Genomic DNA, 23,768 nt, shown 5'->3' with positions numbered 1-23,768 from the left:
CCTGTGGTGCTTAACTCTTTTTCCAAGTCTACAGGTACGCCTCCTGCTCCGGTTTCTGCTGAGGACGAGTTTGAGGTAGAGAACATTCTTGCCACCAAAAGGGTAAGAGGAAAGACCTTTTTTCTAGTAGATTGGAAGGGGTTTGGTCCTGAGGAGAGAACGTGGGAGCCCCGGGAGAACATCCATGCCCCTCTCATCCTAGCTAAATTTCTGTCTGGCCTAAAAAAGGGGGGGCCTAAAGGGGGGGGTACTGTAGCGCTGGCGTCCCTGCCCTCTGCTAGGCAGGGACGCTGCTCCCCTCACCGCTCTGTTCCGTGCCCGGCGTCCTCTCCCCGCTCTGCTGTCAGCGCGCGCTCCTTCCCGGCGTCCTCCTCCCGCTCTGCTCTCAGCGCGCGCTCCTTCCCGGCCCCTGTGCTTAGGGCGTGCGCGCGTGCGCTCCCCTCCTCTTAAAGGGGCCGCGCGCGCCGTCCTAAGGAGTCCCCGGCCAATGGCCGGAGGACTTCATCATATATAAGGCACCTCCTCCAAAATGGAGGTGCCCGAGCAATGTTGTTTGCACCTGTGTCTCACCTGTGCTTCAGCCCTCAGGTCCCGTTGCCAGTTACCTGCCAGTTACCTGCCAGTTTCCTGCCAGTTTCCTGCTAGTTACCTGCCTGATTCCTGCCTGAATACTTGTTACCTGCCTGCCTGCCTGAGGTCCGACGGTCTGCCTTACAACTCCGGTCAGTCTGTCTAAGGACCAACTTGTCCGCTCACCTGGGAGCGCACATCAGCTACCTGCCTGCTTGCCTGAGGTCCGACGGTCTGCCTTACAACTCCGGTCAGTCTGTCTATGGACCAGCTTGCCCGCTCACCTGGGAGCGCTTCTCCGCTACCTGCCTGCTTGCCAGCCTGGAGGCTCCGTTGTCACGTGCTGTGACCACCAGCTATCTCAGAGACTCTTGCCCGCTCACCTGGGAGCGCTTCTCCGTTACCTACCTGCCTGCCAGCCCGGAGGTTCCGCCGTCACGTGCCGTGACCACCTGCTATTCCAGAGACTCTCGCTTGCTCACCTGGGAGCACACGTCTACCATCTGCCTGCTAGCCTACCCGGAGGTTCTGCCATCACAGGTCGTACCTACCCCTTACCCAGAGACTGCCCTGATCACTTGCCGTAACTCCCTGTCCGTTCACCCAGAGACTGCCACCCGCTCCCTTACAAGGGCCGCCCCCTTGTATAGTAGCTCAGAGGTTCCGCCTCCCGGACCCGTTACACCCTGCCTCTGCTGGATTGGAGTTGCATCTCCCTCGCCTGTACGCCTTGGTTGGTCAACGAACTGTGACCTCTGCCGCTAGCATGTTCAGATGGGAATTTTTTTAACAGTTCTGCAGCAAGGGCCTTCTGGTACTGCCACATTTTTGTAGACCTCTCCACCTCAGGAATAAGAGAGTGAAAGTTATCCTTGTAGTGGAGGTCTAAAAGTGTCACCAACCAGTAATGACTGTCACCCAACATTTTGAGAACGCGAGGGTCACGGTTAAGGCAGCGTAACAAAGTCAGCCATGCGTGCCAGACTGGTAACGGGCAATACTTCCGTGTCCTCACCAAGATGACGACTGACCATGCTCTCCTCCTCCTCCTCCTCCTCCTCCCCCTTGTCCTCAGGCCACCCACGCTGAACCGACTGTATGACAGTTGTACAGGTACTACCGTCTACAGCGCATGATACCAGCTCCTGTTCTTTCTCCTCCTCTCCCTCATTGTCCCCCAATGCACGTTGGGATGAGATGAGGCTGGGCTGTGTGTAATCGCCCATTACAGCTTCTTGATCCATCTCATCATACTCTGGCTGCAATGCCTCCTCTTTAATTCTCTGCAGAGAGCGTTACAAAAGACAGACAAGTGGGATGCTGATGCTAATGATGGCGTCATCGCCACTCACCATCTTGGTGGACTCCTCAAAGTTTGTCAGGATGGTACATATGTCAGACATCCAGGTCCACTCCTGAGGTCTTATGTGTGGAGTCTGACCTGAATATCGACGGCCTTGTTGCAGCTGGTACTCCACAACTGCTCTCTTCTGCTCACAAATCCTTTGCAACATGTGGAGGGTAGCGTTCCAACATGTGGGGACATCACACACCAGTCGGTGTGCCGGAAGCTGCAAACGCTGCTGCAATACAGCAAGGGCGGCGGAAGCTGTAGCCGACTTCCGAAATGAGCTGACAGGCGGCGTACTTTGACGAGCAGATCTGGCAACTCGGGGTACGATTTAAGAAACCGCTGAACCACGAGGTTAAGCACATGAGCCAGGCATGGTACGTGTGTGATCTCGCCTCGCCTCAGAGCCGCCACCAGGTTACGGACATTGTCACACATGACCATGCCTGGATGTAGGTTCAGCGGTCTCAGCCACAGATCTGCCTGCTCTTTCACAGCTGTCCACAACTCACAAGCAGTGTGAGGTTTATCACCTAAGCCTATGAGTTTCAGCACAGCCTGTTGTCGCTTGGCTGAGGCAGTACTGCAGTGCTTCCAGCTTGTAACTGATGTGGTGATATCTGAGATGGAGGCTGAACATGAGGAGGAGGAGGAGGATGATGCGCAGGAGCTGTACACTGTGGGGGCAACTCTGACTGACATAAGGCCCGCAATCCTCAGTGTGGGGAGGATGTGTTCCGTCCCAAGGTCTGACTGGGTCCCGGCTTCCACTATGTTTACCCAGTGTGCCGTCAGGGAGATGTACCGTCCCTGGCCACAAGCACTTGTCCACGTGTCCGTTGTCAGGTGGACTCTCCCAGTAACTGCATTGTTGAGGGCACGGCAGATGTTTTGGGACACGTGCTTGTGTAGTGCGGGGATGTCACATCGGGCAAAATAGTGTTGGCAGGGGACCGAGTACCGAGGGATGGCCACCGCCATAAGGTTGCGGAAGGATTCCGTCTCCACAAGCCTAAAAGGCAGCATTTCCAACACAAGCAGTCGTGAAATGTGCGAATTTAGAACTGTGGCCTGTGGGGCGTTGGCTGCGAATTTGCGCTTTCGTTCAAAGCTCTGGGATATGGACAATTGAGACGTGGGACGTGGACGTTGATGCTGTTTCTTGAGAAAATGCCATAACAAGTGAAGACTGAGAGGAGGGGGCATCTTTGCATGCAGTGTGGACAGGGGATTGCCTTGCACTCACAACAGGGGGTTGCTGACATGTGCCTGATCATGCTGGTGGTGGTCAGGCTGGTAGTTTTGTCACCCCTGCTGATGCTGGCATGGCAGGTGGTACAAATGGCCTTTTTGGGGTTATCAGCAGAGTCTTTAAAAAAATTTCAGACTCTGGAAGACCTACCGGTTGTACTGGCAACGTCCCTCGTGTTGGTGTTATGGGGTACTGTTGCCCGCCTTCTGTGTGCGGCCACCACACTGCTTCTTCCTGCCTGTTGGGGTACTCTGCCTCCCTCCCCCTGTGTGCTGCAGGCTTTGCACTGCATGTCCTCCTGCCACGTTGGGTCAGTTATTAGATCATCCACCACCTCCTCCACGTGCGCACCACGATCCTCCTCCTCACTTCATGGCAATTGTGTCTCGTCATCGTCCACCTCTTGTGACAAATTGCCAGCTTCGACTTTCTGTGGCTGTGGCTGTTCAAATATTTGGGCATCACTACATGGGATCTTCTCTTCCACCACTTCAAGCGGAGCAGGCGAGGGGCACAAATATGGAAATGGACCAGTGAACAGCACTTCAGAGTGTCCAAGTGTGGGATCACTTGCTGTCTGACGACACTCGGCATGGTGGGAATAAGGAGCATCAGGGAGAGGAGGAATATGCGGTCGAGACTCACAGCTACTAAAACTTGACCGTGTGGAAGACAGACCGGAGGTGGTGGTGCCCAGGTAACTGGAAGTATTATCTGCTATCCAATTAATAACCTGTTCACACTGATCAGAGCGCAATACTGGTGTTGTAGTGTGCTTCCCTAGTAATTCGGTCAAGAAGTGGGAGCGAGAAGATGTGGCTGTTGGTTGTGGCACATTTTCACCTTGGCCACGGCCCCGTCCTCTACGCGCACCATCACCAGAACGTTCAGTTCCACGTCCCTTGCCATGCACCTTGCCCATTGTAAATGAAGTAAAATAGCTTACACTCGCACTATCAATGGAAAAAGGGTAATAAAAAGGAGATTAGAACCGTGGAAGAGGAAAACCACAGTTCTATTTCTCTGGCCTACATCAGACTCTTTTAAACAGATATATTGGTGTCTGACCAGTCAGGGAGACACTATTACAGTTTTTTTTTACGGCAAAAAATGGCAAAAGCAGGATAATACAGAGATTTGACCCGTGGAACTGCAAAACCACAGTTCTATTTCTCTGGCCTACACCAGACTCTTTTAAACAGATATATTGGTGTCTGACGAGTCAGGGAGACACTATTACAGTTTTTTTTTACGGCAAAAAATGCCAAAAGCAGGATAATACAGAGATTTGACCCGTGGAACTACAAAAACACAGTTCTATTTCTCTGGCCTACACCAGACTCTATTAAACAGATATATTGGTGTCTGACCAGTCAGGGAGACACTATTACTGTTTTTTTTATGGCAAAAAATGCCAAAAGCAGGATAATACAGAGATTTGACCCGTGGAACTGCAAAACCACAGTTCTATTTCTCTGGCCTACACCAGACTCTTTTAAACAGATATATTGGTGTCTGACCAGTCATGGAGACACTATTACTGTTTTTTTTTTACGGCAAAAAATATCAAAAGCAGGATAATACAGAGATTTGACCCGTGGAACTGCAAAACCACAGTTCTATTTCTCTGGCCTACACCAGACTCTTTTAAACAGATATATTGGTGTCTGATCAGTCAGGGAGACACTATTACAGGTTTTTTTTACGGCAAAAAATGCCAAAAGCAGAATAATACTGAGATTTGACCCATGGAACTGCAAAACCACAGTTCTATTTCTCTGGCCTAAACCAGACTCTTTTAAACAGATATATTTGTGTCTGACCAGTCAGGGAGACACTATTACTGTTTTTTTTTTACGGCAAAAAATGCCAAAAGCAGGATAATACAGAGATTTGACCCATGGAACTGCAAAACCACAGTTCTATTTCTCTGGCCTACACCAGACTCTTTTAAACAGATATATTGGTGTCTGAACAGTCACGGGCACACTCAATTTTTTTTTTTTGGGGGGGGGGAATACCAAAAGGTTAATAAGACGCCTATTTGTACAGTCTGACTGAGGAAAAAAAAAATACAGGATTTAGATGAAAAAAAAAGAATTTTTCCTGGCCCCTGAGACCGGGGTATAAGTCTAGCAATTTGACCAACAGGAGCACACAGGACTGTAATACAGCGTTTCCTGGTATAACCACTACGTCTCATATACAGCCTGCCTGATATCTGGGATGGATATTAGTCCTGAGAAGGACTGTTTGTTTGATTTGGCAGGCTTTAGAGACCCTACACTACCTATTTCGCACTATATATCTCTCCCTAACTCAGCAGCACTCTCCCTACACTGTCTGATCCCGGGCAACTGTGTCCAAGATGGCGGCGCCCGGTTTTAAATACTTGAGGTGACGCTGTGCCTCCAGCCAATCACTGTAATGCCCGCAAACAACATGGCTGTGGCATTACAGTGACTGGCTGGCAATCCCTGCATGTTCATTGGCTCTGTAAAGAGCGCCAAACGTGCAGGGCGGAGACCCGAGCTCCCGCCCAAGTAACCCGGAAATGCTCGGTGCTCGCCGAACATCCCGAGTAGTGAGATGCTCGGGCGAGTACCGAGCAGTGTCGAGCATGCTCGCTCAACACTAGTGTTCATCTTAGAATTTGATGATGGTAAAAAAAAAAGAAAGAGGATGTCATCGATCATATATAAAATACTGAGAGGGGCTTACAGAGAAGCTTTTAACATTCAAGGGAGACACTGCCTGAAAGGAGGATTTTATCCAAATGTATTGAAGGTTTCAAAAAGTGGCAGTGTTTTGGAACTGTGTCCAGACAAATATATAATTGTGATTTATGATTAAGCTTGGCAATATAAATCAAGTTCAGACATCGAAGTTTTAAAAAAATTATTAGCAAAATAATTCTTTCATACATGAGTGGCTTTAGCCAAGAAGGATGAATAGTAGAGATGAGCGGTGTTCGAATCGAACTGTTCGCCAATCTCAAATTTGAGCTGTTTTGGGCGGTGTTCGAGCCGTTCGACGAACCCGAACGATTTGAAAAAAATCCGGCTGTTCGAGGTTATGTTCAATAAGTGTTCGTACACCCAAATCGTAACTGGATTTTTTCACAGTAATGCTGATAATCAATGTTAATACACAGTTTGAGTGTACAGCGGGGCGGGGGGAGGGGCATGGGATGGATCTCTGCAGAAATAATGAAGATCTCCATTTTTTTTTTCTTTCCCGCATTTACAGTGGGGAGGTGCAGTCTGTCAGCCTATCAGCAGCGCACACACGGAGCGAAGTGCTTTTTTTCACACAAGCAAGGGCATGTGTCATTGGCTGTGTATGTCACATGTCCTTGCCCTATAAGACCCAGCCATTTTCCCCGTCGCCACCATTTTCTCACTGCTGCAGCTGAGTGTTAGACGGCACTGCTGCTGCTGTTAGCGCTATATTGTGTAACTGAATTGCAAGTGAATTTTTTCTTAAATAGACAGAAAGGTTTAGGGAGTAGGGACTAGTTTGTAATTGCAGCCCTTTTGAGGGCTAGGTTACAGCAGTTCCTAGCACTTTTAGCAGGCAGGTCTGTTTTAGTGCTGTGCAAGTGTTTTTCACAGCATTTGGCTAAATCTAGCTAAGCAAATCCTTTTGGGCCTCTTGCAGTGTGTGTTAGTCAGTGGAGTAGCCTATCTGTGTTGCAAGCTACACCACCTGTGTATGTAATAAAAATGTTTTACTGCACCTAGCCAAGTAAAACCTTTTGGGCCTGTAGCAGTGTGTGGTACTCAATCTATTAGGACATCTATACCAAGCTCCACCAGCTTTTAAATTAATAACAATTTTTAGCTGCATCTAGCCCGGAAAATAATTTTGGGCTTAGTAGCAGTCTGGGGTACTCATTGTATTAGGCCATCTATACCAAGCTGCACCAGCTTTGAAATTAATAATAATATTTAGCTGCATGTTGCCTGTAAAGTAATTTTGGGCATATTAGCAGTGTGTGGTACTCATTGTATTAGGCCATCTATACCAAGCTCCACCAGCTTTGAAATTAATAATAATTTTTAGCTGCATCTTGCCTGTAAAATAATTTTGGGCATATTAGCAGTGTGTGGTACTCATTGTATTAGGCCATCTATACTAAGCTCCACCAGCTTTCAAATTACTAATAATTTTTAGCTGCATCTTGCCTGGAAAATAATTTTGGGCATAGTAGTAGTGTGTGGTACTCATTGTATTAGGCCATCTATACCAAGCTCCACCAGCTTTGAAATTAATAATAATTTTTAGCTGCATCTAGCCCGGAAAATAATTTTGGGCTTAGTAGCAGTGTGTGGTACTCATTGTATTAGGCCATCTATACCAAGCTCCACCAGCTTTGAAATGCATAATAATTTTTAGCTGCATCTTGCTGTAAAATAATTTTGGGCATATTAGCAGTGTGTGGTACTCATTGTATTAGGCCATCTATACCAAGCTCCACCAGCTTTGAAATTAATAATAATTTTTAGCTGCATCTTGCCTGTAAAATAATTTTGGGCATATTAGCAGTGTGTGGTACTCATTGTATTAGGCCATCTATACCAAGCTCCACCAGCTTTGAAATTAATAATAATTTTTAGCTGCATCTAGCCCGGAAAATAATTTTTCTTCCCAAAAGTGGTAGCAATAGAAATATGGGGCGCCCGCCTGGCTAGCAAAAATATACGCTTCATAACAAAAAACACCAGCCTAGCGCACTGCATTAATAAGATGGCATCATCGTCTCTCCCAGTGCTAGGCCTACTATGCCGGCTAGCATTCCTGTGCCTAAGACACAATGTATGGGTCCGCGCTAGCCACGATGCTGAGGGGTCTAAAGCTGCTGCTAACGCTTTATCACAATTCAATTGGCAGATTTTCACAGAGCTCCTCCCCAACGCCCACCCATCGGGCAACAGTTGCCCACACTCCCTATGGGATCTAGTGGCGAATAGTTGATGCCATTAATCAGAGCGTCAGTTGCCCCGTCGACGTGGCAAGCATACGGTAAGGCATGGGAAGAGTGGACACGACTAGCAGCAGGCAGACGGTTGACCAATGTGAACAAGCCAGATTACAAGTCACCATAGAATTTCTCCACCAGCTAATAATGAGGGGCATATCAGGGGCATCAGCGCAGCGGTGTGTGACCAGAGTAGCATTTCACTTCCAACTACTGAATTGGGGAGATGTGACAAAGAGATTCATCATCAGACAATCCATAAAAGGGTGGAAAAGGGGTCAGCCAAGTCAGGAGTGTAGACGTCCCGTACCGTGTCACTAAAACTGATTTCTCACATCATATCCCTAACACCATTAACATGACACTCACAATTTGAAGCAACACTACTGTCTACTGCATTTGCGATCGCCTTCTTCGGGTCGCTATGCATAAGCGAATTAGTCCCTCAATCCAAAATTACCACCAGTGGAGGCTTATTACACCAGGACGTAGTCATAGCCAATAATGCAATACGTCTACGCATACGGCAATCGAAAACGGTTCCAGCGGGCAGGGGCACTTGGGTACTTCTACAACCCACAAACGGTACACATGAGTCGGGTAACAATAGTAAAAACATATATAACCATCAGATCACAAAGTAATTTCTTCCTATCACACATTGATGGAATGCCATTATCAAGATACCAGTTCCAAGCTATATTTAATAAATGCATAACATTGGCAGGGAACCACCCCAAAGATTATGGGACACACTCATTCCGCATAGGCGCGTCCACGGAAGCAGCAAGAGCAGGACTGTCACAAACGGAAGTTCAGAGGATAGGGAGATGGCGATCCATTTGTTTGGCGAGATACATAAGACCGGACTTGTTATCCTAACGTGGTTTGTTTCTTTTACAGGTGACGCTAAGCCAACAGTGTGGGTGATAGGCCACTCGTATATATATTGGGCAGAAAAAAGGGCGAAAGTCCGCACAGGCAGGAGGAAATTAGAATTTCAGAACACATATTTCAACTGGAGAGGTATTAGAGGCCTGCTATGGCCACAGGTACTAATGGAGGTAATCAAGGTAGGGAGAGAGGCAAGAGGTCTGGTCATCTTAGTTATACAGGCCGGGGGAAACGACCTAGGTCATCACAAGAGCGCATAACTAATGGCAATAATGAAACTAGACACTGAGCGCTTCAGAGAATTTTTCACAAAACTAACTATAGTATGGTCAGAGATTGTGCCAATAGCGGTATGGCAAGGTGCGTGAGACATCACGGCCATCGAACGGACAAGGCGGGTAATAAATATTCGGATGGCAAAATTTATAAGAGACAGAGGCGGTGTAGTGATACAACACCGACAACTGGAAGGAGATAAAGCAGGCCTCATACGGCCCAACGGTGTTCACTTAATGGATATTGGACTGGACATATTCCTGTCAGGACTCCAGGACGGAGTGGAACAAGCGTTAAGAGTGATGGTTGGGGGTCAGAGTCCTGCATACGAGTACACAGGATCCTCCGTGGCCTGGAAATAGAAAGGACATGTTGGAGAGTTACACTTGTTGGCCAACTTGCCGGTGTGGAGACCCAGGGCATGCTGCAACAAGCTGAATTCTTTTAGAAATAAAATGCCTTTCTAATGGAATGAGTATAAAGAGTTAATAAAGCTGTGACCGATCCTCACCCATCCAATTGTAAGAGTTACATTATTGTATTGTCAAGGAAAGGGGGGCAGTGGGGGGGCTGAATGTCTGGGTTTGGTTGGGGGTCCCCACAGTCTGCCTAGGCTAGATGCATTTAAAAATTCTTATTAGATACACAGGCGGTGCAGCTTGCTTCGCAGCTGGGCTACTACGCCCAAAGTATTGCCTAGGCTAGATGCAGTTAAAAATTCTACGCTGACTAGCAGACACTGAAGCTTTGGAGCAGACCTCTGAGTAAACAGCTCTTCAGACTCAACCATCTGTGTTACCCCAAGCCATAGTGTATGTAGTTTCTTACAGTTAAAAGGGGGGTGGGAGCGACCCAACCCACCTGGAATTGACTATGCCAATGTCACGTAAAATACAGCAAGGGGACTCCAAAAAGAGTCTCCATTTTTTCCAAAAATTGTGGCATAGACACCACTTAAGTGGCATCAATTGCCCCAAAGTTGCTTAAAACGGTTGGTGAGGTGATTTTAACAAATCCTCAAGCTTTTAGTCTCCCCAGGATGACACAGGGGTAGAAAAGTCCTTGCGGATCCATGATTTGTTCATCTTTATGAACGTGAGTCTGTCTACATTCTCAGTGGACAGCCGCGTGCGCTTATCTGTCAGCACACCACCAGCAGCGCTGAACACACATTCAGAGAGAACGCTGGCTGCAGGGCATGACAAGATCTCCAAGGCGTGAGTGGCGAGCTCCGGACATTTTTTCAGATTGGAATCCCAAAATGAGCAAGGGTCCAGTGACACAGTCATGGCTTCGATGTTCACTTGGAGATACTCCTTTACCATCCTCTCTAGGCGTTGACTATGTGTCAGACTTCTTGTCTCCTGTGGCCTTGCAAAGGATGGTCTAAAAAAGTGGTGAAACGATTCCACAAAATTGCTGTTACCAGCAGATACTGTGTTACTGTTACGATTTGAGTGATGAAGACTCGACAGTCCCACGGTTTGCAAGTTAGAACTGTGAGATTCACTATGTGTACCACTGGTGTTTTGTGGAAAAGCACATGTAAGATTCTGCAGCAGCCTCTGCTGATACTCCTGCATGCGTGAATCCCTTTCTATGGCAGGAATTATTTCGGCAAATTTACTTTTGTACCGGGGATCTAAGAGTGTGGCAACCCAGTAGTCGGGATTACTTCGAATTCTGACAATCCAAGGGTCATGTTACAGGTAGTGCAGCAAGAAGGCACTCATGTGTCTTGCGCATCCAGGAGGACCAAGTCCTTGTTGTGTTGGTAGCGAGGTAAGAATCATGCTTCCTTTCTCTGCCCTCTCCCCACCCAACCTCGCACAACAGAAATGTGATCAAGGTCTCCCTCATCTGATGAGTCTTACATGCCCATCGCCAGTTCGTCCTCCACTTCTTCCTCGGCTCCTTCACCTTCCTCAACAGTTTGGCTGCTACCATGCGCCCTGGTTAATCCCTCTCCCCCACCCTCCCATGCCTGCCGCCTTGGTGCTGCAGACTGTCTGGACCTTGGAGATGTTATCCCTTTCGCATACGACTCCTCCTCTACTTCCTCCACCTCCTCTTGTCCCACCACCTGACTCAGAATTCTGCTTAACATGTGCTCCAGCATGTAAATCACCGGAATAGTCATGCTGATAATGGCATCGTCAGCACTAAACATCTTCGTCGCCATTTCAAAACTGTGCAGAAGGGTGTGTGGCACCCCTGAGGGTTCAGTCGCCACAGAGGTACTGCATCTCACCCAGAGGTGTGGTATCTCACCCTCAGGTAAGGAAGGAGTATGGCTCGAGATCCTAACACCTGCATCCAACACATACCCCCAGTGGTGGTAGGGCGAGATTGCTCCTAAGGGAGAGCACAGTCCCAGGTCCCTAGCTGGCGGGAAGGTCCTATGTAGTGGGTGTGGGAGGAGAAAGCAGCTTAGGGGAGCACATGACAGGGAGAGTATAAATAGGAAGCCATCTTAGAAAGAGTAAGCCAGTCAGAGGAGGAAAAGTGACAGGAGCAGAGGCTCTGCATGAGCTCTGCTCCGGAGGCGGGCCTAGCCTGGGATGCCCAGGACTGAAGGAGAGAAGAGAGGAGTGGGAGCAGGAAAGCTCCAGGAACCGAAGGGACCCTAGGGGTACGGGCCGTGCAGAAGTCCACCCGTACGCCCGCTGCTACCAGGAGGTAGAGGGGTCAGGCCAGATAAGGGGAACCGGTCCCTCAACTAGCGGAGAAACAGCAAGGCTCAACTAGAAACCGGAGGCTGCAGCATTTCATGTACTGCAGGCCAAAGTCCAGTCTCACTAAGAAGGTAGCCACATAGGACCCAGGGGACGGAACACACGTCGCCCGCCAAGACCCGAGGATACCGGATAGAAGTGTCACTGGGTGTGAGGTGCAGGGAGAAGGCCAGAGAAAGGACACACAGAAGGGGGTCCTGCTAAGTACTCCGGAGCTATCTGGGGGTGGACTGAGCCCCTCACTGAGTACGCACAGCACAACGGGGGAGATTGCTCTGGTACCTATAATCTGGACGTGAGTAAAGATCTTGGGACTGCATCACACGGACTCTGTGTTCATTACTGACTCCCTGCACTACAACCACCATCATCCACCCACACTGCCCTGAAGCTACACTCTTCCTGTGGGGAGTAATAATACTATTGCTGCAAAACCACCAGCTTCAGAGGACTGTTCCGCAGCGGCGGCCCCTTTGGCCGCACTCCATAGGTGGCGTAGTCGGACCTTATAAAACACATATATATATAAATTACCCTTGGATTGACTGCCCTGGGTCACGGACCGGGTCACCGCCACAGTGACTACAGCCCCCAACATCTACCGGCCCGGCTCTGGGTACCCCACGGCCCAGGGGGCGCGTCAACTTCATAGGTCCCTGATCTGAGACGACTCCTGCAGTGTGATTTGCCCCACCTCTGGATCTCTTTGGCCCAGGCTATACGTCAGAATGTATTGCACCAGGGCTTGTCGGTGCTGCCACAGTCGCTGCAACATGTGCAGAGTTGAATTCCACCATGTCGGCACATCGCATTTCAGCCGGTGAACTGGCAGGCCCAACGACTTCTGTAGAGATGTAAGTCGTTGAGCTGCGGGATGCGAACGGCGGAAGTGAGCACACAGCGACCGTGCCCTCTGTAGAAGGCCATCTAGTCTGGGATAGTGGGCTAAAAATTGCTGGACAACCAGGTTCAACACGTGAGCCATACAAGGCACGTGTGTGACATTGCCCCGGCGAAGGGCCGCACCCAGGTTTGCAGCATTGTTGCACACGGCCTTCCCTGGTTGCAGGTCCAGTGGAGACAACCATTCATGAAACTGGGTCTCCAGAGCTGACCACAACTCCTCAGCTGTGTGACTCACATTTCCCAGACATTTCAAAGTAAACACAGCCTGATGCCGTTGAGCCCTGCTGCCAGCATAGTAAGGAGGTGTGCAGGATTCCTTCTGCGCAGTTAGAAAGCGGGTGGCATTACCAGACAGGCTTTGGGTGCAGGTGGAGGACCGAGAGGAGGTTGAGGAGGCAGAAGCAGTGGAGGAACTTCGAGATAAAGAGGATTGACGCACAACTCGTGGGGACGGCAAGACTTGGACAGCAGCCCCTTGTCCTGCTGTCACCATAGTTACCAAGTGCCCAGTCAGCGACATGTAACGCCCCTGTCCATGCCTACTCGTTCAAGTGTCTGTGGTGAAATGCACCCTGTCACACACAGAGTTTCTCAAAGAAGCGGTGATGTTGTGTGCGACATGCTGGTGTAGCACAGGCACACCTTTCTTTGAGAAGTAGTGCCGACTGGGCATCTGGTACTGGGGCACTGCGACGGACATAAGGTCTCAAAAATCCTCTGTGTCCACCAGGCAGAAAGGCAGCATTTCTGTAGCCAACAGCTTGCAGATGGTGAAATTCAACCTCTTAGCTTTGTCATGGCTAGGAGGAAATGGTCTTTTACTTGTCCACATCTGAGGGACCGAGGGCTGGCTATTGTGCTTAGACAGGGTTGAGAAGGGTGTCCCCGGCAAACTGCCGGTCTGTGAGGAAGATGCAGGCGGAAAAGTTAGGTTGCTTTGATCCAAAGGTGGTGCTCTCGATGTCGGAGAGCGCTCAACACCAGCTGGTGTTTCCACTTCCAAATGAAATGATGACCTGCCAATCACACTGGCTGTTGCGAGTAAAGAGGTGTGACTGCTGTCCCCCCATTCACAGAGGATGAAGAGGCCGTGGATGCACAAGATGGGGCAGACGGTGGTTGGCCCGGCCCGCTAGGCCGCATTGTAGCACAGTGAGCTTCCCACTGCAACTTATGCTTCATATCCATGTGACGGTTCATGCATGAAGTACTCAAACTATGTATCTTTTGGCCTCTACTTAGCTTTTGGTGACAAATATTACAGATAACACGAGTTGGGTCATCCTTATCGATCTGAAAAAATGCCCAGGCTATGCAAGGCTTAGAGCCCATGCGACCTGAAGAGCCACCACGACTTGTGGTCAGAGGCAGAGTTGTGGTTGAGGATGCTCTGTAACGGGTCCGGGAGGCGGAACCTCTGAGCTACTATACAAGGGGGCGGCCCTTGTAAGGGAGCGGGTGGCAGTCTCCGGGTGAACGGACAGGGAGTTACGGCAAGTGATCAGGGCAGTCTCTGGGTAAGGGGTAGGTACGACCTGTGATGGCAGAACCTCCGGGTAGGCTAGCAGGCAGATGGTAGACGTGTGCTCCCAGGTGAGCAAGCGAGAGTCTCTGGAATAGCAGGTGGTCACGGCACGTGACGGCGGAACCTCCGGGCTGGCAGGCAGGTAGGTAACGGAGAAGCGCTCCCAGGTGAGCGGGCAAGAGTCTCTGAGATAGCTGGTGGTCACAGCACGTGACAACGGAGCCTCCAGGCTGGCAAGCAGGCAGGTAGCGGAGAAGCGCTCCCAGGTGAGCGGGCAAGCTGGTCCATAGACAGACTGACCGGAGTTGTAAGGCAGACCGTCGGACCTCAGGCAAGCAGGCAGGTAGCTGATGTGCGCTCCCAGGTGAGCGGACAAGTTGGTCCTTAGACAGACTGACCGGAGTTGTAAGGCAGACCGTCGGACCTCAGGCAGGCAGGCAGGTAACAAGTATTCAGGCAGGAATCAGGCAGGTAACTAGCAGGAAACTGGCAGGTAACTGGCAGGTAACTGGCAGGTAACTGGCAACGGGACCTGAGGGCTGAAGCACAGGTGAGACACAGGTGCAAACAACATTGCTCGGGCACCTCCATTTTGGAGGAGGTGCCTTATATATGATGAAGTCCTCCGGCCATTGGCCGGGGACTCCTTAGGACGGCGCGCGCGGCCCCTTTAAGAGGAGGGGAGCGCGCGCGCGCGCGCCCTAAGCACAGGGGCCGGGAAGGAGCGCGCGCTGAGAGCAGAGCGGGAGGAGGACGCCGGGAAGGAGCGCGCGCTGACAGCAGAGCGGGGAGAGGACGCCGGGCACGGAACAGAGCGGTGAGGGGAGCAGCGTCCCTGCCTAGCAGAGGGCAGGGACGCCAGCGCTACATGCTCTTGTTGACGTGCTTCCAGTACTCCGTCTCTGTCCAGGAAGGTGCAACCTAACCTCGTCGTCAATAGCATCTGTGACGCCCAGCTGCGCTTGGTATCACAGATCCTAGAAGAGTGCATTGATGGAATCCTCCACAAGAGGCCCCCATAAACATTCACACATCTCCACCTTCCACCTCAGACCAGCAGAGGGAGCCCGTTAGGGATATAAAAAGGGAAGGTGGAGCTAGGTAGTTCAGTTCCCCTGAAGAGTTCCTGCAGTAGAGAAGCCTAAGAGAGGTCAGTCTGCAGTGGAGCTCAGTCTAGTCTAGAGAACTCAGTTAATAGTTCAGCAGTGGAGCACGAGGCTCCTGTTAGCTAGATTCAGGGAGCCCAGTTACAGCTTAAGGTGTGCCGGCGCCATAAGATCGGTGAAGCGCGGCAAGCTGCCGTTAGTGTGTATAGCCTAGTGAGTGCCCGAGTAGGCCAAAGGCGAGTGGAGAGTTAGTACATAGGGGGCAGAGGTGCTTAACCAGCTCACCCCGAAGCATTTATCAGACACCGGATCCGAGTTTACAGAGATCTCTATGACCCAGTAAGGCATAACCGGAATCCCTGGAGAACTACAAGTCCCAGGATCGCTAAGGTGCTGATACGTAACAGAGCCAGGAGACGCTTAGGCCCCGCATACTGGGAGCGTGAACTCCAAGACAAGGCCCTACCACAAGGTCAGCCAGCGCAGGACAGAGACAAAGTTAGGCCTAGCTCCAGGCAGGTCAGAAACTTACTACGCAGAGGCAAGAAACAGGAGGCCCTACACCCGCTCATTGGGGAGGATCCTGATATGCACCCTTCACAGTACCGTGCTCCGGGATGTGCCTGAATTTCCACCAGTAAAAGGTACTGAAGTGACTACCGTGTCCGTTCCCGTTCTTGCTCTAACCCAGCTGGGTCTCGCCTGTCCTGCATTCCCCCTGCATACGCTGCTCTGAGGCCTAGCTCCACCTGTGGGGAGCTATACCATCGAGCTGCCTTATCACCGGCCTCAGTAGACTGCTGCCGCGCTGGTGCTTCTCACCAGATACCACAGATTGCGTCACGAACTCTTATAAAATTAACAATTATCCACCCTTTTAAAGAGTGACCCCAGGGTACGGGCCCGGGAGCCGACCACCGCGACATCCCAAAGGCCAGGCAAAGGCCCGTGTACCGAGTCATCCCTATCCCCTGGGCTAGTCACATCCTCCTCCACCTCCTCTGCTGACCTCATCGACTGGCTGACTGTGGGTTGACAGTAAGTGGGATCTCCAACCTCGTCATCATCACCCTGTGTGTTCTCACACCCGTCATCCTCAGAGCCAACCTCTTCCTGCCCTGACTGAAAAGTCAAGTTGTCGCTCCAATCAGGTATTTGAGTCTCATCATCGTCTTCATCATTGTCTCCACCAACAGGAGTTACAGTTTGGAAACGAGGGTCTACATTATGCTCAGAACCTTCTTCATCTGGTCCTGGATCCGACTCATAAAGATTCTGGGCATCAGTGCAAATCATTTCCTCGTCTGGATTAACAGAAGCTCTGGAGCAGACCTCCGTTTCCCAGGCTATAGTATGAGTAAACAGCTGTGCAGACTCAACCATCTGTGTTACCCCATACTCAGACGGGCAGCTGGAGATTTGGGAGCTGTGAGGAAGCAAGTGCGATTGGGGTGACACCTCTGAGGACTGGAGCATTTGTGATGTTGAAGTTGAGGTGGAGGAGAGCCCACTTGAAGGAGCACTTGATATCCGTTGAAGCACCTGCTGTTTTTGTGCCTCATCTGGAATTTGTAGTGATGGGCGTGTCCGTAAGAAAGGGATCGTATCACATTGTCCACGAAAAGAAGTAGACATCTTAGTTTGGCTGGAAGATGGTCTTTCTTCTGCAGATGTTACTCCCCCCCACCGCGGGGGGGCTCGACCCATCAGCGGACAGGCACCAGTATTGGGAGAGGGGGGCTGGCCGTCAGGGTCCACCGCGGCTCAGGCACAAACCCGGCGACACGGGGGTCGCACGGGCAGGAACGGACTGGCCATGTCGGCTTCGCACTCCAGCGTAGTCCCTCTGCCCGCTCGCGCCCGTAACCTCAAAGGGATGCGCAAGTGGCTTTTCTTCCCAGGCCTGTTCCACGCCCAGCAGGAACATGGGGGAGCTCAGGTCGGCCTTCCACTTTACTCCCTTACCTCCCTCGCCCTCTTTCCTTCTTCCGTTCTCCATCTAACCCCTCGGCTCTGTGGTGTCCGCTCTCCCTCCAGCTCTCTCCTTCTCACAGGTGGACTACCGCGTGTATTCACACTGTGGCGAATCTTTTGGGCCCAGGCATAAGAAGTTGTCGAGGTAATGGATAATATGTGCCCCCTTAGAAACGTCCATTACAACCCATTCGAGGAAGCAACTAAACACCTCAAATAGTGAGCAGAATCTGGAGCACCCCATGGGCAAACAGCAATCTATATAGTATGCTCCTTCCCAGAAGCAGCCCAATAGGTGGACACTATTCGGAGGCACAAGTAGTAAGTAACCGGAACGCCACATCAATGTATGCTTTGGCCATTAGGGTGACCCTTCACAACTTCTTGATCCGCCTGATTGCCTTGTCAAAGGATGTACAGTATATACTACTGTACTTGGTTCCGCGTCGATGTTGTCGTTTACTGACCTGCCCCTTGGATATGACAAATGGTGGATTAGTCCAAATGTATTGGGTTCCGTTTTTGGCACAACTCACAACGGGGATACCACTACGTCTTGTAAGGAAAGTGTTCTGAATGGAACCGCCATTCTACCTAAAGATATTTCTTTTTTTAATTTTCTTGTCACGACGTCTGGGTGTTGGTAGGCTGATTTTAGATTTTTACTCCAGCCTTTCTTGAGTTTAGAAGGGCATGACATGCCTATATCTGTGTCTCCCCCTCCTTTTACTCCTCCACCTCTTTTCTTTTCGCATGACTATATGTACTTGTCACTTTTCCATGTGTTAGTTGTGTCTTCTGAGCAGTTTGTCAGCTTTTGGACACCTTTGAAGGTGTTTTCTATGTGTTTCTATGTGTTTTTGTTTGCCTGCCATTGGTTTTAACGGTGTTCGAAGGTGTTCGACGAACAGTTCAACGAACAGTTCGGCGAACATATGGGTGTTCGACGAACCGAACCGAACTCGAACACTACGGGGGTGGCTCAACACTAATGAATAGAGAAACTCCACCATTAGTGGCTGCAATAGCCCAGAAACAAGTTAGCCAGATTCTGGCAAAAGTGGGAATCTTGGATTCATTCCACATGAACTGAGGAAAATAATTTTTAAATAAAATCAAATTATATTGGGGAAATTGAATATGTTCTCTTTTTTCTTTTTATTTTCTTTTTCTTTCTTTCTGATATTTTTCCCTCTCTGCCAAAGAGTGGGTTGAGTTAGAGGAAGATAATTTGATATTTATCTTTTATACTATTTCTATAAATGTTTTACTGAATTAAAGGGCTCATTCAGAAGAGTGTATGTAGCACCCTGAGGATTCGGCTGCTACAGGGGTATTGCACCTCAACCCAGAGGTGTGATATTCCACTCCCGGGTAAGGAAGGAGTGTGGAACTGAGCTCGGTAGGCTGCATGCACTACACACATCCCATTTCCGAGGAACAGGCCGACGGTACTCCCACTTAGAAATGTGCAGGTACGACCGAGTCTGTTCCTGGCTGGAGTGGGAGGGGGGTGGTACATCCCAAGTAGTGTAGGGGCAGATAGGGGGAGCAGCCTGGGTAAAGATAGGAGCTCATTGGGTGCTGGTCACCTGAGCTCACACATAGAGGGTGTATATAAGGTGGGCACCAACTAAGAACAGGGTCAGATGCAGAGAACAAGTCAGCAAGCAGAGGAGAAGAGAGACCCAGAGTGAGAGAGGAGAAGAGAGACCCAGAGGGGGAAACAGAAAAGAGGACTCCAAGAACCCAAATTAAATCCCCGGGTGAAGAGTCGGCACAGGGTACCGGATCCCAAACTGGCGGGGGCAGAAAACCCACCCTAGCCAGAGACCGGAGGCCGTGGGCAGCATCTGCCACGGCCACCCATCACATCCATCCCGAAGGCACACCACATGAAGGGTCAGGGAACCCAAGGCCAAGGGTGTCCCAACAGAAGGCCCGAGGGAGCTGGACCTAGGTGGATCACTGGTGGGAACGGCCAGAGAACGGGACAGAAGGAGAGCTCAGGGCCACGCTCCGGACTTGTTTGGGGGTTGGCTGGATCCAGGACCTGGTGGACGCAGCACGGCTCGGGTGGTCACTCGAAGCTGGAGTGACCAGTACAATATCTGCAGTAAGTAAACACCCTTAACTGCACAACCCGACTCTGTCTTCATTGCCGTCTGCACCGCACCACCACAACCCCCATCCTCTGCACCTGTCCCCCCTGAGGCTATACCCCTCCCGTTGGGGGTTATCTCACCAAGCTGCGCACCCACCATCAGCCTCAGCGGACCCTGCTGCAGCGGCGGCCACAGTGACCGCATCACAACGGGTGGCGTAGTCGACACAAAAGAACTCTTAATAACATCTGTAGGACTGCCACATAACACTGAGCTTGACGCCCTGGGCACGGGCCGGGTCACAGCCGCTCGGAGACTACAACCCCCCCATCTGATCCGGTGCCGGGTATTCCCCTCAAAAAGGAATATGTCCCAGGGGGCGCGTCAACTTTGGCGTAGTCGGCAGGATTACGTGCCCGCAACACCCGGGTACTGCGTGCCTGAAGAAAAGTGCAAGTTTACCTCAGAAAGAAGTCTCCCGCCGGTTCCGGAGGGTCCACGCCATCGGACCCCATCACAGGTCGTTTCCCGCCGATTGTCCGCCATTTCCAGCTTGTTCCCGCCATCTGCAGAGTTTCCCGCCACTGGGCGACGCTTCCCGCCAAATCCGAAGATTTCCCGCCTTGGAAGAGCAGCGGACGCCATTATGGGCGTGCCAAAGGAGGGCAAGAGGCCACCTCCCATCGTGGGCCAGGACAGAAAATGGCGCCAAAAGTGGAAACCGCCCCCACCAACAGAGACTGTGATGCTGGAGGTGTCTGTCAGCGTGAAAGAACTACCCCTGGAGCTGACAGTCACCGAGTTGCCCCGGGACCGCCCTCGAAGTGGGAGGAGACGAAAGAAAAGAACGAAGATGGGTGCCGCCTGGAGCAGTCTGGAGCGAGCGCACCCGGAGACAAGAAGTCTAACGAGGAGTCTGGAGCGAGCGCACCCGGAGGCAAGAAGCCTGGAGAGGAGTGGCGGAGGAGCTTGCCCGGAGATGGAGAGAAAGCAGAACAGCACCGGCCCGCTGGCCAGGAGTCTGCTAGAGACCGAGGAAGGAGAGCAGAGCAGCACCGGCCCGCTGGCCAGGAGCCTGCTGGAAGAAGAGCAGAGCAGCACCGACCCGTTGGTCAGGAGCCTGCTGGAAACCACGACCCCACTAGGCCTAGTGGAGGTCCTTGCACAGCTCCCCCGAGACCGGGAGTGTGCACAGACCGCCCTGGAGGGCCTCGCACGGAGGATGGCCCGGGTACAGCGAGAGACATTGGCGGAGTGGAGCCGAGAGATGGCCCAGCAAATCAAGACCCGGAGCACGCCAGCCAAGATGAGGAGACAGACCGCCTCTGAGGATGGCGCGGGAGGACCCAAGGCCGGAGACGGCGCCGAGAAGGGAGCCGAACGCATGGAGGCAGGTAAAGGGGACGCCTATACCCCAAGCCGGGAAACCGCCCACCTGCCCCAGCTCCCCGTCGCAGAGCCCGAAAGTCCCCCTGCTGTGCCCGTAGCCGCCATGTCACCGCTATGGACTAAGCCCCGACCGGAAGCCGCCGCAGCGACCCCTGTGACGTCACGCGCCTCGACCCGGAGCGTGACAAAGCAGGAAATACCACCAGCCTGGTCGCAAGGCCTAGTACCCCCGGGCGCCGCATCACCAACAGCGCCCCCTACCTCCGCGGAGCCTCCGGCCTGGCCGCAAGGCCAGGTAGCCCAGGGCGCCGCCGTCCTAACGGTGCCCTTCACCTTCCAGGTGCCCCAGGCCTGGCCGCAAGGCCTGGGCAACCCGGGCGCCACCACCACCGCGCCCGTAAAACCAAGGGTGCCACACCTGGGGGAGGACTTGTTCAGCCAGCTCACATGGCCGGACGGGCGGCCCTTCATCTGGCCCGAAGAATTCCATGAGCTGGAACGGCAGCAGAGACTAGGGCCCTTGTGTGAGCCCCTGATTCCGGCTCCGACGCCCGTGGCACGGATCTCGCCCCCGCTTGAAGAGGCCCAATTTGAGTGGGACCCCACCGGAGAAGACCTAATGGGGTTCACTCAGGAAACCAGGGCAGCTGCAGCGGAGCGTGCTGAGTGCTGCCGCCAACAGCTCGAGGACTTCGAGAGGGAGCGGAGAGAGAGGCGGGTCCGGGAACAGCAAGCTCAAGTAAAGAGCGCGGAGCAGAAGAGCCGGGCCAGGAGAGACCCCCGTGCAGCGCATAGTCCCCGCACCACCGGGACTGTGATAAAGTTTAACCTGCAGCATGGGTGGGGCTTCATCCGAGACCACCACACCCTAGGCGACGTCTTCGTAACCAGGAGAGACGTTGAGTCCCACCTACCGGAGGGACACAGAGGTCGTGACCTTTACATCGGGGACGAGGTCACCTTCACCCGGCACAAGTGTGCCAAAGGTCCCTACGCCCTCCATGTGCATCGCCTGACGGAGGAAGAGTTGCGGTGCGAGGAGGAGGAGCAAGAGGACCCGGACGGGTCTGAAGCTACAATCAGTTACAAGCAAAGAGCAGGAGGAAGACGCCGTTGAGTGCGGCAGAGCAGTAGATGTAAATAGTTACCCGACCGGGTACCAAAGAAACTGTTGCTACATATATATAGTCCCCGTTGGGACCAGCATGAGTGAACTGTTTACCCGTTATTCCGTATCCATACCAGGCTGAGGACTGTGAGCAGCCATTCCCTTCCCTTTACCTGGCCGAGGACTGGGAGCGGCCAACTTCCCCTGTATATAGTTGCGCTTCCTAAAGCGCCCCCTACTGGTTTTATAGGAAAACCAGTTTTCCAGAGAGACTGTCGCACTTTACCCGGTCACACGTTGCACAGTGACCGGAGGAGGAGCCAGAGGCGACGAGAATGTTTTATTTGCTAATATATGTTGTTTTATATGTTTATGAAAAAAAAAAAATGTATGTTTGGTGTTTATGTCTTACAGCCCGAGGACGTGCTGTGATTTACCAGGGGGGAATGTAGCACCCTGAGGATTCGGCTGCTACAGGGGTATTGCACCTCAACCCAGAGGTGTGATATTCCACTCCCGGGTAAGGAAGGAGTGTGGAACTGAGCTCGGTAGGCTGCATGCACTACACACATCCCATTTCCGAGGAACAGGCCGACGGTACTCCCACTTAGAAATGTGCAGGTACGACCGAGTCTGTTCCTGGCTGGAGTGGGAGGGGGGTGGTACATCCCAAGTAGTGTAGGGGCAGATAGGGGGAGCAGCCTGGGTAAAGATAGGAGCTCATTGGGTGCTGGTCACCTGAGCTCACACATAGAGGGTGTATATAAGGTGGGCACCAACTAAGAACAGGGTCAGATGCAGAGAACAAGTCAGCAAGCAGAGGAGAAGAGAGACCCAGAGTGAGAGAGGAGAAGAGAGACCCAGAGGGGGAAACAGAAAAGAGGACTCCAAGAACCCAAATTAAATCCCCGGGTGAAGAGTCGGCACAGGGTACCGGATCCCAAACTGGCGGGGGCAGAAAACCCACCCTAGCCAGAGACCGGAGGCCGTGGGCAGCATCTGCCACGGCCACCCATCACATCCATCCCGAAGGCACACCACATGAAGGGTCAGGGAACCCAAGGCCAAGGGTGTCCCAACAGAAGGCCCGAGGGAGCTGGACCTAGGTGGATCACTGGTGGGGACGGCCAGAGAACGGGACAGAAGGAGAGCTCAGGGCCACGCTCCGGACTTGTTTGGGGGTTGGCTGGATCCAGGACCTGGTGGACGCAGCACGGCTCGGGTGGTCACTCGAAGCTGGAGTGACCAGTACAATATCTGCAGTAAGTAAACACCCTTAACTGCACAACCCGACTCTGTCTTCATTGCCGTCTGCACCGCACCACCACAACCCCCATCCTCTGCACCTGTCCCCCCTGAGGCTATACCCCTCCCGTTGGGGGTTATCTCACCAAGCTGCGCACCCACCATCAGCCTCAGCGGACCCTGCTGCAGCAGCGGCCACAGTGACCGCATCACAACGGGTGGCGTAGTCGACACAAAAGAACTCTTAATAACATCTGTAGGACTGCCACATAACACTGAGCTTGACGCCCTGGGCACGGGCCGGGTCACAGCCGCTCGGAGACTACAACCCCCCCATCTGATCCGGTGCCG

The sequence above is a fragment of the Phyllobates terribilis genome, unplaced genomic scaffold (genome assembly GCF_046119375.1).
Source record: "Phyllobates terribilis strain yellow unplaced genomic scaffold, ASM4611937v1 Scaffold_1__5_contigs__length_1240528914, whole genome shotgun sequence".
Classification (NCBI taxonomy): domain Eukaryota; kingdom Metazoa; phylum Chordata; class Amphibia; order Anura; family Dendrobatidae; genus Phyllobates; species Phyllobates terribilis.
Note: the sequence above shows the minus strand (reverse complement) of the source record.